Source organism: Apodemus sylvaticus, chromosome 1, assembly GCF_947179515.1.
Source record: "Apodemus sylvaticus chromosome 1, mApoSyl1.1, whole genome shotgun sequence".
Lineage (NCBI taxonomy): Eukaryota > Metazoa > Chordata > Mammalia > Rodentia > Muridae > Apodemus > Apodemus sylvaticus.
In genome coordinates this window covers 80,237,907-80,243,825 of record NC_067472.1, presented here as the reverse complement: position 1 = coordinate 80,243,825, position 5,919 = coordinate 80,237,907, and positions in this window count along the sequence as shown.

Genomic DNA, 5,919 nt, shown 5'->3' with positions numbered 1-5,919 from the left:
TCAGTTCTCCTTTATTACACACACGCCAGGCCCACAGCGGCTTTATAGTGACTCACGGAGGCCTCCTAGGAGCCCAGCACAACAGCTGAAATGTGTGGTGTGAGACTCCATCCCTCACCCTCACCCTCACCCTGCTGCCACAGCTTGTGCCCATGTGTGCCTGCTCAGGGGAGGGAGTGGAGGACCTTTCTCCAGATCCCACCATCTTTAGTGAGGCCCATTCCCAGGGCAGGGGTCCTCCTCTGTCTCTCAATCCTTAGCACACGGAGGACACGGCCCTGGCTGCTAAGTGCTGCTGAATGTGGCAAGACGTTGGTGTCAGTAGGCCCCACATCTTAGGCAGAGGAATTGGGGTGTGGCAACCTGCCAGGCCCGCAGAGAACTTGAATATGATGTTCAGAAGGAAAGACCAGAGAGGTCACTGAGGGAGGCTTGAAGGGGGCCACTTTTGAGATGAGCCTGTGGTATCTGCAAAAAAAAAAAAGCCAGGAAGAACTCCCAACACGCAGCAGACTGCTCGTGTCTGGAGTTTGGGGCACAAGGATCTGGTGTGGTCACGGCATCAGAGATGAGGTCCCGGGCAGAATGGGGACTGGTGTGCAGTTAGATACTGATGTCCTTTGGTCCTGCCTGCTGAGAGGGTGGTCTAGCAGAAGCCAGCCTCAGACTTTCACATCACAGAACAGTCTTTTAAACGACAAGGTCTCGCTGTGCCTCAGACGGGCCTCTAACACCACTCACTGTCCTGAGTGCTGGGATCACAGGTGTGTGCTACTACACCCAGCTTCCCAGAATAATCTTACTGCACCCTTAAGCAGGGGCTGAGAGGAAATGGAGCCTTCCAAGGTCTGCCTCCGTGGGTGTACCTCCCACACGGCTGAAGAAATCTCGGTTTAAAATCCCCACTGCTCATGTTTGCATCCTGGAGGGAAATGACTCCCACAGGAATGAGGTGACTGTCCCAGGAAACTTCCCAGGATGCCCTTGGAAGTTCCTCCGGTAAAGAACCTTTTAAAAACTCCCTTCGGTTGGGCATGGCAGTGCCTGTCTAAGAGTGGTTGAGAGCCAGAGAGTTTGAATCTAGCTGAGGCTTTTACAGTGAGACCGTTTCGAAACACGGCTCAGGGTATTCCTTCCACCATGGTGGGGACGGCATGCAGGGTGGCCTCAGTGGCTCTCTGCTGTGGAAAGAACTTGCAGCGCGGCTTGTCCACACCCTAGTGACAGGAACTGGAGGTGGCCATCACCAGAAAGGCCTGGTATCCAAAAGGTTCCACCACCTCCCGGAACAGTCTCACCATCTGGGGAGCAGGTGTTCAAGCACACAAGCCCGTCGGTGTTCATTTTATATCCAAACCATAGGACACTGGCTCAAAGCTCAGTCCGAAGAAGGGACTTTGTAAGCAAGTGACTGTGTACAGCATCTCTACCCCACAGAGCTGTGCGCTGAGATAGAAGCAGCCAAGGCCACTGTGTTCCCACTGTACCGCGCACGAGTGAGTTCTAAAGAAAAGAGGCTTAGTGCATGGTTCTGAGGTCAGGAGGTTGAGTCTAGAGATGGCCTTGCTGATGGAGCCCTCAGGTGAGTCAGGGCAGCCCATAGGAGGACATGTGTGCATGCTCCTGTGTGTGTGGTGTGTATGGTGTGGTGTGTATGTCTTCATGTATGTGTGTGGTATGTATGTGCTTGTGTATGTATATATGCACACACACTCGTGTATGCATGTGGTGTGAGTATGTGTGTGCTCATGTCTATGTGTGATGTGTGTGTGCTTGTATATGTATGTGGTGTGTGTGCTTGGGTATGTGTTGTTGGTATGTGTGTTCGTGTGTGGTGTATGTACATGTGTATGTATATGATGTGGCTTGTGCTTGTGCATGTGTGGTGTGCGTGTGCACTTGCATATGTGTGATGTGTGTGCTTATGTATGTGTGTTGGTGTGTGTGTTTGTGGTGTGAGTATGTGCTTGAGTATGTGTGGGGTTTATGTGTGGTAGGAGTATACATGTGTGTGCTCCTGTATGTGTGTGATGTGTGCATATGTGTGTTCATGTATGTGTGAGCATACTTATGTGTAATTGTATATGGGTGTGTGTATGTGTGTTGTGAGCGTGTGTCTGATTTCTGTGTACCATCATTAACCTATGCTAACCCTGATCCCTTCCCAAAAGTCTCTCTAAATACCACAGTGAGTAATTTCCTCCTCTTAATCCCTCTCCCTCTCCACAAGCATTCAAATGCAGCCGTTTCCCAAGGGGACACACGAAATTCAAACCACACAGGAAATGCTTCTCCCCCTCCCCCACCCCCACTAACTTAGTCAGGTCCCTTGAAATGCGGCTGGTTCCATTGGCTGAGGAGTTGAAAGTTTTGCTTAAAAAGAACACTTTTATTTACATTGTTAATTGGCATCTTAGCTTTGTTTCTGTATGTTGTCAACGGCCTCCACCTAGAGAGGACAGGGAAAGATCTAGAAAAGTGGAAAAAGAAAGGGCCCAAGGGTTGGTGTGACGTCTGCGGAGGGTCCCTGCTGGTGGTGGGCACAGCCACCGGGGTGTTGTGGGCTGGGATTTTCCCAGCAGCCCCCGCTGTGCTGGATGCCCTGGAAGCCATGATCTGCTTTAACTCTATAGAAGAAAACTCTGCTTTGGGCTTATCCTGATTCCGGCCTCGTGGGCGGCCGCGGTCCGCGCGTGTCCTGTTCGACCTTTCTGATGTAAATTTTCCACTTGTCATTAAATAAAAAACAAAAAGCCCAGACCGCCCCCAAATCACGGCACGTTTCTGCTCACCGCAGGTGCACTGCGCGCTGTGGGTTTACAGCGCCTGTGATGTCACGGACTTGCCGTGATACCACAATGAGCTCAAGCGACGTCAGTGTCTGTGGGACCGTGGGCATAGCGTGTCGCCACTCTGGGATGAAACGTGGGTTAAAAATGAAGGTAGGAATAAGAGATACCCAGAAGCACCTCTGTCCAGAGGGCCCAATGTGGCTGTGGAGAAGGGAAAGGCTGTGCCTTGGTAACTGCTGCCCCCTGGTGGCCAGCACTGTCCCAGCACCAGCCTGCGTTGTTCCTGGAGCGCCCCAACTGCACCCACGTAAGTGCAGCCCAACTTCCTCTGCTTTTCTCCTACAAATGTTCCTGCTGTGGAGAACAGCACAGACATTCAGAATACCCTAAACCTATCTGTGCGGCGCCAGGCCAGTCTGCAACTTCTCGGAACTCACATACACATCTGTAAATGACACCTGTTTCGCGTGCCTGTGGTGAGGAGAATTAAATACATCATCACTTCTGTGAGTTCCTGGAATGGCTCTTGCACACATAACTCTTTAAAAAGCATCTGTTAAGCATATTCTTGATGTCCTACTGAGTGTGTCTAGGTGGTGCAGGAGTAAATCATGCTCAAGGAAATGGCATCCTTAATCCAGGATAACATGTGCCCCACTGTCACCACCCTGTGTCTGCACCTGTCCCCATTTCTCCACAGGCCATGTGCAGAGTGACCCTTTGCTGTTTTTCCTCTGTGGTGTTGAGATGATGAGCAGAGGTCCTCACAGCAGGCAAGCACTCCACTTTGGAGCCACCCCACCCCCTTTGCCACTGCATAGCACCAACTTCTCACAGGTCCTGGTCCTCTGTCCCCGCTCCTTCCATGCTGACCCAGCCCCTCACAGAGACCATTCCATGATGTTATTTGTGGTCCAGCTGTATTGCACACTGCCCTTTGAGCCTGCCCCCTTGTCCTCGGATAAACTGTGATTCCGGCTACTCCCGATGTACTCCTCCTTGCCACCGTCTGCCTTGATGTCCAGCTAGCCATCTCAGCCTAAGTCATTCTACATGGTGGTCCCTTGCTACCATGAGACCACAGGTCACACTGACAGTCCTCCCCAGTCAGGAAAAGCAGCAGGAGACAGTCCTTTGCTGCTTTCCTTCCACTCTGTGTGTAATGGATGGTGCTTTGTCGTCCACACCTTGCTCGTGAAGAGACAGTACAGAGATGCAAGATAAAGGCAAATGTGGCGCGGGCACTGAGGAAAAAGCCCTCGAACGCACCATCGAATCATCACACCTGCCTCCTGAGTCTTAAGCTATGTGATTTTTGTTTAAACCGAAATTCTTTTGTAATGGTAAAGCAATCTTCAGTGTTGTAGCAGATGGAACAGGGAACTCTGAAGGTAGGCATGCCCTAGTTCCTGGAACCTGTGTGCATGTTTACTTTCAGGGAAGCGATGAAGGTTACAGTCAGAATAAAAATTATAGTACCAACCCAGGGCCTCTTTCTTCCCTGCAGCCACGGGGTGGGGGACTGAGGTCCACCTTGGTCTCCTCCTCCCCCCTCCTCTTCCTCCTCCTCATTTGGATTTCTTCTTCCTCTTTCTTCTTTTACTCGCCCATCCTCTTCCTCTTCTATTCTCTTCCTTTCTCTTCTGCCTCCTCTTCGCCCACTAAGTTAATTACAATCCTTTCTAAATCTGGTCCTACAGAGACAGGCGCTATGACTTGTAAATGAATGGTGGGTAGACTGATTGTCTCCCGCTGTCTCTTCCCAGTGCCTGTCTGTAATCCCCAGAGCCACCCACAGCCACTGCTGGGCATCTGCACAGCCAGTATTCAGCCATGCCAGCAGCCCAGCTGGCACATGGCATTATCTCATGCCACATGTACAACCACACACTATGGGCCCTTCCTCCTCCTCTCCCAGTGGGTCTTCTCCTCCAAGGTGGACTGCAGTGCTGAGCATGGTTTCTGACCATGGCCACACTGCTGCATCCGGAGCCCAGAACCACGGATTCTGACGCATAGCAGCTGCTCACCGAAACTGCCTTGATGCAGTGCTGGGCCTCTGCTGGAGTGACTGCGGACTCACTGTGGCTCCCTGGCTCTCTCCTCTTGAGCCCTCTCTCAGTTCTCCTCTGCTGATCACCCACCGAGGTGGTACAGCAGCCCACAGCAGGGAGTGTGGGTTTCTGTTTCGTTGTCTGCACTTCCCTCCGGTTTATGGTAAAGACACCATTTTTCCATCTTGGGGAGACAAGGTTTCTTTTGAAAATAAAGTTAGTTAAATAAAACACTCAGAACATTTTTTTTTAAGTCTAGAGACTAAAATCAGGAAAAGTGTGACTAGGGGGTTGGGAGACCGCTCTTTCAGGACCCATGTAGAACTCCAGATGGTGCCATGCACTTGTGACCCTGGTATGAGGGAAGCAGCAACAGCAAGATGCTGGGGCCACTGACAGGTGGTTTTGGAGAGTCAGTGAGCTCCAGGTTCAGTAAGAGACCCTGTCTCAGAAAGTCATGTGCAGAGCCATTGAAAAAGACAATATTGACCTCTGACCTTTACAGGAATGTCCAGGGGCACCCACACATGTGAGTACACACAAGAGCACTCATGTGCATGAACACGGGAAGGAGAGGGAGGGGTAGAGAGCATGCACACACATACAGGGTGTGGCTGCACACACAGGAAGCAATCCACATCCAGGTGTCCCCCCCACCAAGACCCCACTCCCTCACTGCTCGCCACTTCCTACTCTGTGACCTGTTATCTCTTACAGCCTTAGCTAGTGTGACCTTGCCACAGTAGGAAGCTTCAGACCCCACCTCCCTGGTGGGCCTCCCTCTGCCTGGCCTTCTCGCTTCTCCAGTGGCCACTGCTCCACAGGACTCTTGATAACAGAGTGGCCTCCTTGGGGACCAGCTTGTAACTCCCAGTTTACAGACTTCTGTGGACCTGATCTCCCCGCCACTCTCCAGCATGTGACTCATTCTCAGCCAATCAGCGAATCCCCTCCTCTACCTGCGACAGTAGAAGCTATGTACAGGGTGACTAAAGTTGACCATTGAAAGCATTCCCAGAACTAGTACTGGAGTTCCTGGGTGCTTTCTTTGGGCTCCACAGGCTTGTGGGTGA